The sequence below is a fragment of the Sebastes fasciatus genome, chromosome 20 (genome assembly GCF_043250625.1).
Source record: "Sebastes fasciatus isolate fSebFas1 chromosome 20, fSebFas1.pri, whole genome shotgun sequence".
NCBI lineage: Eukaryota > Metazoa > Chordata > Actinopteri > Perciformes > Sebastidae > Sebastes > Sebastes fasciatus.
In genome coordinates this window covers 17,849,664-17,860,867 of record NC_133814.1, presented here as the reverse complement: position 1 = coordinate 17,860,867, position 11,204 = coordinate 17,849,664, and the positions used below count along the sequence as shown (strand labels likewise).

Genomic DNA, 11,204 nt, shown 5'->3' with positions numbered 1-11,204 from the left:
TCTTATAAAACTATTTCTTGGATGCCACTATATGATAAATAATTCATTTTTAAATTGCAATAAATAGCCAATATGTGTCAATGTTAAGTTAATTTAATCAATAAAGAGATGCCAAATAAAACACCTAGCATGCCCAAATTTCCATTTTAATGTGTGGAACCACTTGTCAGTGTTTTGTGTGCTCCCTCATAAAACACCTCCAAATCAAGATAATGTCCACACAAAAAACAGACCCATAGTGGTTGATAGTGGTACCAGCCTGGGACTCTCTCTCTCTCTGTCTCTCTCTCTGTCTCTCTCTCTCTCTTCTTCTTCCAGCGTGGAAACAAATCCGCGACACATTTTGTCAGCAGCCACCGAGCACTGGGTCCCTTTGGTAATAGAATAGCCAATGTAATTTGACACTTCAACTTACTGCGCTCTCTCTCTCCGAGTCTATTCAGTTACTCAGCCACTGACGTTGAGCGCATTCTCAGTGGGCCGTGAGGAGGGGGAAGATATTTAAAAAACACACAACAGAGAGCCTCAACATTAACCAGAGGACTTTCTCTCTCTCTCCGCGTAATAACCCGGTGAGTAAGTGCGCAAACTTAAACGCTGCTGCTTGTTGGTGTTGGTGTGGAGGCTCTCTCTCTCTTGTCTCGGAGGTTTTTGTTTCCACTTTTGGCTTCAGATTGTTTCCCAACAATAGAGAGTGACCACTTGGAAACTGGCACCGAGCGAGCGGCGCGTTCGGAAGCCGCTGTATAATAAACCTTATAATAAAGCTTTTTTTTATTTACTACCACGCACGCACGCTCGGTGCTTGTCTGGATTGAACCGAGCAGGTTGTGCATTTCGTTGTGGGAACAGATGCCGCGTTGATCTCCCAAAGCGTCTGTGCTTTTTGGAGAGGCTACATTGGTAGCAAGCAGCAGCCTGGATGCTGTTTTTTTTGCTTTGCAGAATGAATCATCAATCTTATGTGTATGTGTGTTGCTTTTTTACCTTCTGATGTGCACATGGTTTGTTAAATGTGGGGTTTATTTATCCATGGTGGTGCTATTTATATATATATATATACATGCATACATGCTGCAGAATGACTGTAGTAGACATGGCAAAAGAAGACAGCGCGCTCTGTACTGCTGCTGCTGCGCGTAATCTCCATCTGCATCTCCATCTCCATCAAATGTCACGTTAAAATGTTTATTTCTGAACTTTTTCTCTATGTGCACACTATTAAATATCAGTGTATTTTATGTGTCATGCATTGGAAGTTATCTTGCTGCTGCAGCTTCACAAGAGGTTTATAACAAGTTGACTCCCACCAAATTCCTCCTGCTGTCTGAATATGGACCCAGTTGGGATTGAGAAGGGGGCCTCTCTCATATATGTATATAAATATATATATATATATATATATATATATAGGGCTCATTTTGCTGTACATATATCCAGGAAGCAAAAAAAGCATGGCCAAGTGGAAAGAAAGTATAATCTGCCTCATATAGTCAATGAAAGAGAAGGAATGTGCTTTTTTACATATGCACTGTTCTATCTATATATATAGGGCTCATTTTGCTGTACATCTGTCCATTTTGCTGTACATCTGTCCAGGAAGCAAAACAAGCATGGCCAAGTGGAAAGAAAGAAAGTAAGCAGCCTCATAGTCAATGAAAGAGAAAGAGAGCGTGCTTTTTTACACATGCACATGTCTGCTTCTGAAAATACCAGTTTGGGAGCAAGCAAACAAAAACACACGTGCAGATGTTTCTCGTCCCTTTTTGCTGGTGTGATGTCCAGGAGAGCTCTTCCTGTTTTTGTTATGTTGCTGGTAAAAGTTCATTCTCTGCTGCTTTTAGCTGCTTCTGCTGCTGCAGCATCCCAACTGTTTGGACCCAGCTGCTGCTGAGGGGTCGTGTAAAAACTTGTGTGGTGATACCACTTATTTGGAGCGGCCTCGGTTTGCTTGTTTACATATTTCATGTCATGTAAATCCGAGGGGCTTGTTGGGTTTAATAGCCCTCCTGAACTGACAGGCTTCTCTCTCCACTTCACAGTCTGGAGATGTCAAACTTGTCATCTTTATGCACCTGATCCTTTGATTTCCAAAGCACGTGTGATTAAACCCTGATTGAGCTTCCAGTGGTTTCCCCTCATAGATTAGTGATGGTGTCAGACAGAGGAGGAGGTTTTTTCTGTGCTGTCCCCTCCCTCCCTCCGCGGGGCCCCCACCACCAGGTTGGGGGGCTCCTGAATAACCATGGGGCTAGACCCCACCAGGCTGACCTTCCTCTATTCAAGTCGAGGATGTTGAAACACCAGCCGTCAAACAAAAGACACATTGAAACGGAGATCTGCAGCCCAGCACGTGTGTCTGGAGCGCTGGAGTAGACCATTTATTAACTCTCAGTGACCAGTGAGGAGCGTCGTAGAGAGAGGCTAGAATAGAACTGCTTCTGACACAGATTAGTGAACCCTAAAAATAGACATTTTTTATTTTTAAATCAAAAGATCTCTTTTTTTTGTCTGGAGGTCTGTGTGTGGCTGTGGATTGACAACACATTTTTTTTCAGCGCAGGGTGGGAGTTTTTCGCTCTCGCCTTTCCAACCCAGCCGACGAGGTGAGAGTAAAGGCGGAAGCTGGAAATGGCTGTGCCACATGGGAAATTATTCAACTCTCAGATCAGGGAGGACACACAAGAGGCCTCATTACCTCCAGCAGAACGCCGGCCGGCCTGCGAGGAGAGCCGCTGTGTGTCTCTACTACGCTCACCTTCTGAAATCTGTATGCTGCATACGGAAATATTCCTGAAACACAAACACAGTGTCATTTTACACCCAAACAGTAATGAGATAAATACTGTTTCTGCATCGTGGCACCTCTCCCAATGGTTAGCGGGCCTTTTTTTTACCAACAATGTGTGCTTAAACATCGCTGTTAGACGGCGTATAATGTCATAATGTTATTGATTCTTCTTGGGAATTCCACTTGCGGCGAGCAGCTCCTGCGTACGGAGAGAGAGCCCTCCTCTGAAGCACTCCAACAGGAGAGAAAAAGGCTGGAGAGTATAAGCGATCGGCCGCGGTCAGAGCCTGTGGGAGGTTTGTGTAGGTTTCGCTCAAGGTCCTTTTTTTTGTGTTGTCTTTGCTGGAGAGAATAAACTCCTGGGGATGAATCACCGTGCTGGTATACGGCTATTTTCAATGAGCGAGGTATAAAGTGCAGGGCAAGCATGGCGCACGGAAAGTGTGTCAGTTGTAGTAGCTTTATCATGAGGTTTAGTTTGGTGTCAAACATCCAGTCCTATGAATATGTTACTTGTGAGCAATCACAACATTGTAAAGGGTTGTTTTGATACTGCAATATCTTTGGCAGTGAGATTGTTTTGGATAACTCGTGGTGCACTTTGGGTAAATTTTGTACTACTTTACACCGCAGCTCCGCCACATTTCAGAGGGAAATATTGTGGGTTTTGACATTTGTTTTAGAACTATATAGTCTCTAGTTGCTTTGCAGATAAAGATTTAACATGCAAAACTGATGATAATTTGATAAAATATGTTGCATTGTTATTGATTGAACCAGTGTTTCCCAACCTTTTTTCTTTCTGCACGCCGTTGATCACTTGTGAAGGTGCAATTTTACAGAAAACAGTAATAAAGCGGTCACAAGTGTGCAGGATTTTGGGGGATTTTGGTACTTTCACAGTCAGTCCATAAGACTTTCTGGAGTGCAGGAACTTTGTAGTGAGTGTCACCGACTTGTAACCCTTTAAAATTACGCACCTAGGGCTGCAAATGACTATTATTTTTATTGTTGATTAATCTGTCGATTATTTTCTCGATTAATCTTTTAGTTGTTTGGTCTATAAAATGCCAGAAAATTGTGAAAAAAATCACCATTTTTCATGATCAGTTTTTCCCAAAGCCTAAGAGGACGTCCTCAAATGTCTTGTTTTGTCCACAACTCAAAGATATTCAGTTTACTGTCATAGAAGAGTAAAGAAACCAGAAAATATTCACATTTAAGAAGCTGGAATCAGAGAATTTAGACTTTTATTTCTTAAAAAAATACTCAAAGCAATTAATCGATTATCAAAATAGTTGGCGATTCATTTAATAGTTGACAACTAATCGATAAATCTATTATTGTTGCAGCTCTAGATGCAACGTGTACTTGCAATCCATTGTCACAAGTTGCCAAAGAGTGATTTCCCCCTCTAACCTCAGATTATTTTTAATTTGAGCAAGACTATCCAACATTTCATGAGAAAATAAAGTAAAGATATAAAAGTCAGGCAGAATAGATTAATATAACTGTGTAGAAATTTTTTTTTTCTTCTTTCCTATCCCATTATTCATATTATGACCCCTCAGATTTATCTTGCCACCCCTTGAATGGGTCCTGAACCCCTAGGTTTTGAAACACAGGTTAAACTACCTAACAGTAAACAGTATAAAATAGTTTAAAGTAGCTCCACTTTGAGCAGTTACAGCATTCAAATGAGTAATTTTGCCACTTAAGTATGATTCGCTGCCAACGGGTCTGTAATTTAACCTGTAATATAGTATTTTTACACTGCAGTATAGTTGTATTCCAGTAAGTAATACTCAGAATAACAAAATAAGCATTTCGTCTACCACCGAAAACTCCCCACGTGTTTTATTCTGCATTCCTCATGTGTGCGTTTGCGATGATTTGTGACGCTCCACCTCGGCGACACGGCGCCGCAGTAACGTGTGTGTGTACTCTGTGCACGATATCCACCCAGGGCTTTTTACGACGGAGAGAGTGGCCAGACTGTACCTGTCAGCCTGACTGTTGACTGTTAATATGAAGCTTCTATTTTCAAAACACAGCTCAGGGAAAGGGAATCTGTGTGTGTGTGTGTGTGTGTGTGTGTGCAGGAGGGAGATAGAGAGCGAGGCGAGGGATGGGAGAGGTGCTGGGAGTGACGCCAGACCACACATCATTTAATCATGTTAGAGTGTGCAACCACTTTGTGCATATTTTCGGTTGCATTGGTGATAGGAGTTGTTATTGTACAAACTGTACGCACACAGAGAGAGAGAGAACGAGGGCTTGACAGGAGGGATGACGGTTTGATGGAGAGACGAAATATAACCCTATTTGAGGTTTTGAGATTTGTCAAATTGCAGATTAATTTCAGCTTTACGACCAGAATATGCTCATAAAAGTCAGATTTTTGCAGCTCGTGAAATGTGAAGCAACAACATTTGAGACCACTTAAAAAGTTGAGCCCTGTGGACGGATGACCATTGTGCATATTAGCATTGGATTTGAACGTGTCCTTCTGGCTTAATCCCACTGTTGACTCGCCTGCTAAGTACCGAGTGTGTTATTTTTGCTCTTTTTAGGGAGCCCCTCTCTGCATAATCTCACTTAATCTAATCTATCCCCCTTTATAATAGACTGGGGAATGATGTGACTTTATAGAAAAAGCTTTAGTGTAGATCCACACCAAACAGACGTTGTGTGCCGGCTACTTCCACCAAACCCCTCTGGCAAAGCTCTTGTGAAAATGCAAGTGACCTCTGCGCCCCTTGTTAGTCCGAACAATAGGCCTGCCTCCTCTTACAGCTGCAGCCATGCTGGAGGGGAAGTTAGCCGGAACAGAAAACACACACATCTCCTGATTAATAGGTACAAATGCTGTATTTTTTGGCGCCCGCTTGGTACACCAGGAATATTCCCTCTTTATTTAAAATGTCAATTATGTGCAGGTTTCAAGGCTGCAGCGCTTTTCATGATCAACCGTCTTGTCTATAAAATGTTTTTTAAAAAAAAGCGCCCGTTATGAGCTCCCACATCCCAAGGTGACACTTTCAAATGTCTTGTTTTGTCTCACCAACAGTGCAAAACCCAAATATATTCATTTTACTATCATGTATGACAAACAAAAGCACACAATTTTCACATCTAGGACGCTTGAAGCAGTAAATGTTTGACATTTTTGCTTAAAAAAAAAGAGAAAAGATTAATTTTCTGTCAGTCGGCTGATGGATTAATTAACTAATAGTTGGCGCTCTAGCAGGTTTTGTTGTTAGGGCTCTTTTTTTTTTATTACTTAATTGCAATGTTTCTTTAATCATCTTCAAGACATTTGTTTACTTCAATCATATAATAGTATAATTTTTATACTTGTTTATGCAAGTTAAATTAGATACACAGAACTCAACCAAAACCAAAAACTAAACAACCAAAAAGAAAAAAAAAGGATTGGGATGGGGGAAGTGTATTACATCTTACATTACAATCTTACAATCTTACATTACAATCTTGGGCTGGATTGAAATATGTTATTTTACGAGGTCTATCTTTGGGATGGATCTTATTCAATTTTTTTCATATGATCTCTGATTGTAAAGGTTAATTTTTCAATGTCCAAAATTTGTTCTATTGTTGATATCCATGAATTTAGTTTTGGTGTAGTTGGCTGTTTCCATGTTGTTAGTGCTCAAAGTGACTGACAGAGTTCTGGAAGATATGGATGGCTTGAAACAATTAGTCAATTAATCAATTGGTCAATTAACAGTCTTTGGCCTCTGAAATATAAAGATTTGCTGCCTTTCTTTGTTTTACAGTATTTCACTGTGAATTGAATGCCATTGGATATATTAGACTATTGATAAATGTTGACGAAACAAGCACATTTGAAGACATCAATGAGGGCTCTGAGACGTTGTGTATGTTCAAGACAGTAACAGTTAATCAAGCAAATTCATTGATAATATGATTAGTTTCAGCCCTAGTCTCAAATACCGGCAGAATTCTTGTGGTTGAAGTTCTTTCTGCTCACAGTGGCTGTCAGGTTTCTTGAAGATCTGGATGACATGGAAGTTAAAGGGGACATATCGTGAAAAACTCACTTTTTCAGTGCTTGTGATCATACATCTGGAGTGTCTACCAACCCACAAACTGTGAAATAAGACAACCCAGTCAGTTTTTTGTGGTCTACATAAATCAGAAAACATGTGATTCAACAAGCCATTCAGATTTGGCTCCCCTTCCTATGTCACATGCAGGCTCATTAGAATATACCGCCCCTTAAAGAGACAGGCACTAAAACGGAGCATTTCAGACAGACGGTGAATACATGTATATTCAGACAGACATTATGAGAAAAATAATGTGTTTTTTGAACATTAAAGCATGTAAACATGCTCTAGTAAGAACCCAAAATACAAGTATGAACCTGGAAATGAGCATGAAATGTCCCCTTTAAATAAGATATTAACATGCACTAATGCTTTGTTCGCGTTTGTTGCCGTCAGCAGGGCTTGGGAGTTAAACAGGCGAGTCAGAGAGAGCGACATGGTGGTTGTGAATAGATCCAATCTGCGAGTCTTAACCCACGACGGATATAATTGGAGCTTTCGAGGCCCCCCAGCAGTCGCAGACTCATGCATGTTGAATGTGACATGCTGTGAAAAACATACGCGGATGATGTCACGGCGCAGCGCCGCAGCGTTAAGTGTAAATGAAAGACTATGAATCATGAATAACATCCGGCTCCTCCAAAAAGACTCAGCAGCGTCTATAAATTAAACAAGGGTCCAAACCCGGGGACCTTGAAGGGTTGTCAAGTGTTGCAGCACGGGATAGTGTTGCATGTTTCAGACTGAGAAACTAGCAGCTGCTGTGGAAATGTGAAAACGTCTCAAGAGGTGTAATCTCACTATTAAAAAAAAAAAATGAAAAAGAAATGGGTGCTGGAAAGCCTCCTGAGGGGGCTCTGGTGAAGCATCACAACGAGAGAGAGATCCACACCTCTGATGAGTAATGAAGGTGATTCTGAGCAAGTGGTGGAATTACATTCAACAGAGCCCGCGGGGGTCCATATCTCATTGTTCTCTGACAGGGAAAATTAACTGGGATTTACTAATACACAGGGAACGTCCCCCCCCCATTCTCTCGCTCGCTCTCAAAGAAAAGGTCTGAGGGTAATCTCTTTCCGCAGCAGCACCCCCCCTCCTCCTCCTCTTCCTCCAGATATACTTCCCCTACTAACCCCCTCCACTCCACCCCAAACACAAATGTCAAACACTTTCAAGTTTGCTATCAAGATGTAAAACACAAGTAGATCAAATCCCCGACATGTTGCACGGTTTCTCTGTCGACACACGAGAAGCTTCTATTTAAATACTGATTTTGCATTTTGCCTGTTTTCCTTTTGCATGTGACAAAAACCTGAGATGACCCAAAGTAAAGATACGTAATAGGTTTTTATTCTCACATATTCTAAATGACGACGCTCCTTTTTTAACATAGTTTTGAAATGGATTTTGTTCACAAAGTCTTTTTATAGCACTTGGTATGTCACTAGTCATGATTTATAAAGGATAATGCCTGACGAGGTGTCCATTATCAGGAATTAATGGATGACGTGGAGGCTATAACCGTCTGATGCGCAGAGGATGAGGCCCTGAAGGACTAACGTTACACTCAGTGTTGTAAATAAGATAATCATTTTCATTCATTTAATATAGCCAGCACATTAATTTAGAACGGTGAACAGACAGTTTAACTGGAACTACTTACTAGGTGTACATTATCATGAATTATTACACGGCTTTGTTGAATAATCAATCCTGATTGGTCAATCACAGCGTTCTACGGTCTGTTATTTCTTTATAGCAGACCGTTGCTATGTATTACAGACCGTTGCTATGGACGCAGTTCTGATGTCGGACTCCGGCGGACTGTTTTTGTATCAGATTATTGATTTCTTAAGTAAGTAGCCGTGTAATAAGCGGGATAATGTACAGCGAGCCGGTCATTGTTGTGAAATAAACAATGACCGAATGAATATGCCTTACTTAATGGACACCCTACAGCCAATCAGAATTGAGTATTCACCCAGACCATGGTATAATAACAGTTAAACACCCCAAAAAGTAATAATAATTATTACATTTATAATAAATCTGCTTTGTAAGGACTCTTGGCATGTGATTTGATCACATTTGATTGACGTGGCATATGAAAATAACACCAACAGCTCTCATCAGATTCTCTTTCAGCCTCTTGAACGTGAGGATTTGCTGCTTTTCTCTGTTTTATATCGCATAACATTGAATATCTTTGGGTTAAGGACTGTTGGCTAAGTGTAAAGCAAGCTATTTGAAGACATAACCTTTGGCTTTAAGATTTAATGATGCATATTTCACTATTTTCTGCCATGTGTCAATTAATATACTTTAGTAGATGAAGCTGCTATTGTTAAATTGTGATTGGGACATGGAAATACTTGTGAAAAGTGCAATCTTTTGTTTTGTTCAAACTTACTAAGAGGAAGAACCTGATTAAGAAAACTGGTTTTCAGAGTTCCTCATGTAAAACTGTGCCTAAGTAGAGCTACAACAGAGAAAAGTGTCGCTTCATTTAGGCCTCATATTTACTTAAAATGCCTACATTCATTTTTGTTCCAGGTTTGTTCCCCTCTCTAAGAATGGGATACAAACTCTTCTTAACAGCAGCAGTGGTTCATCAGAAAAAGCAACAGGATCCTTTAATTTGTACAGTAGCTGTGTGAGAATTACAGGACAACGACCAATACTTATTTTCTAACTATATTTTTGGATTATTTGTTTGGTAATCTTGCCTATAAAATGTCCAAAAATAGTGAAAAATGATTGCCGTGACAAGTTCCCAGAGGTCAAAGTGACAGCATATGTTTACTGAAGTTCAGATTTCTTGCTTCTGCTCAAACAAAAACCGTCTGAACGATGATGAAGCGCAGACAGCAGCAGCAGCACCACACCCACAGCAGTAGTGTGTCAGCTTACACCGCGCCTTCACTCCAACACGCTGTCTGCCTGTCTGTGTGTGCGGTCGGTTACCCAGGTGCAAGCCATGCATCACAGACCGGAGCTGATACACTAACGTGATAGCTGTGGGCAGTGAAAGAAGACCATGACAGGAGTCTCAGCACTGGATGGGGTGGAATACATTAACCCTTTAGCATCCGATTGAGGCATCTTGGGTCAAAAATCGCACCCGATCTGTTCTGTGTCTCACTCTCTCCAGTATTTCTGTTGTCCTTCCTGAATAATTGTCCATAAATCTGCAATGAAATCGTATGAAAAACGTAAGATTTTTCCATATTTGTATGCATTTTGTAATCAGCAGTGGTTAATGTGGAATGGGAGCACTTTAGCTTCCATGTTTGTATGGATGAATAAATTCAACCTTGCACCTTTAATGCAGGTGATTGATGTCTGTAGTGAGAACAGGAAGTGCTAGTAGTTGAAGCAGATCTGCCACAATGTAAACAAACGTAGACATAAAAAAACTGTGCTCATGTGTAGCCCACGGCTAATTTGCTGTCTCCATGGCAACATAATAGGCCTACTTCCTGTTTACATCACCCAAAGCTTGATGGGAACTGTAGTGCCAAAGCATATCTCATAAAAAACGGAAATAAGAAACTGAAAAAGAAAATAGGGACGGCAAAATTCTTCATAAAAAGTGTCCCAGAACTAGGGCTATCAAAGTTAACGCGTTAGTAAAGCTAGAGTGAAGATACTGGTATCATATGACACTAGAAAACCTGAGGAATTCACTGGTACCAATCATGTTACACTAGCTTGTTGGGAAGGAGGCTAAATAACGCTCCAAATTTACACTAAATTTTGACGAGGAGAAACTGGCATGGCCATTTTCAAAAGGGTCCCTTGACCTCTGACCTCAAGATATGTGAATGAAAATGGGTTCTATGGGTACCCACGAGTCTCCCCTTTACAGACATGCCCACTTTATGATAAGCACATGCAGTTTGGGGCAAGTCATAGTCAAGTCAGCACACTGACACACTGACAGCTGTTGTTGCCTGTTGGGCTGCAGTTTGCCATGTTATGATTTGAGCATATTTTAATGCTAAATGCAGTACCTGTGAGGGTTTCTGGACAGTATTTGTCATTGTTTTGTGTTGTTAATTCATTTCCAATAATAAATATATACATACAATTACATAAAGCAGCATATTTGCCCACTCGCATGATAATAAGAATATTAAATACTTGACAAATCTCCCTTTAAGGTACATTTTGAACAGATAAAAAAATGTGCTATTAACTTGTGATTAATCAGTATTTCTGAGTAGCCTAACTTATTATGAACATAATAATATGTGACATGCCCAGGGTGCAAAGGGTTAACAGCTAAGTACACTGGTCTGAGTGTGTCTCCGAGTGAG

At 40.6% G+C, this 11,204-nt stretch overlaps 1 protein-coding gene across 8 annotated transcripts in view; it reads left to right on the top strand.

The window, feature by feature from the left end:
* The first annotated feature begins 356 nt into the window (after positions 1–356).
* LOC141758023 (zinc finger MIZ domain-containing protein 1-like) overlaps positions 357–11,204 on the top strand; it is a 134,263-nt gene continuing 123,415 nt past the window's right edge. For 5 of the 8 annotated variants that reach the window (XM_074619053.1, XM_074619054.1, XM_074619051.1 and 2 more), the window contains exon 1: positions 358–572. The gene's annotated coding sequence lies outside the window, so the exon portion shown is untranslated. Of the gene's footprint in view, positions 573–11,204 lie in introns of all 8 variants that reach the window. The other 3 variants (XM_074619048.1, XM_074619047.1, XM_074619055.1) reach the window with 2 other exon arrangements.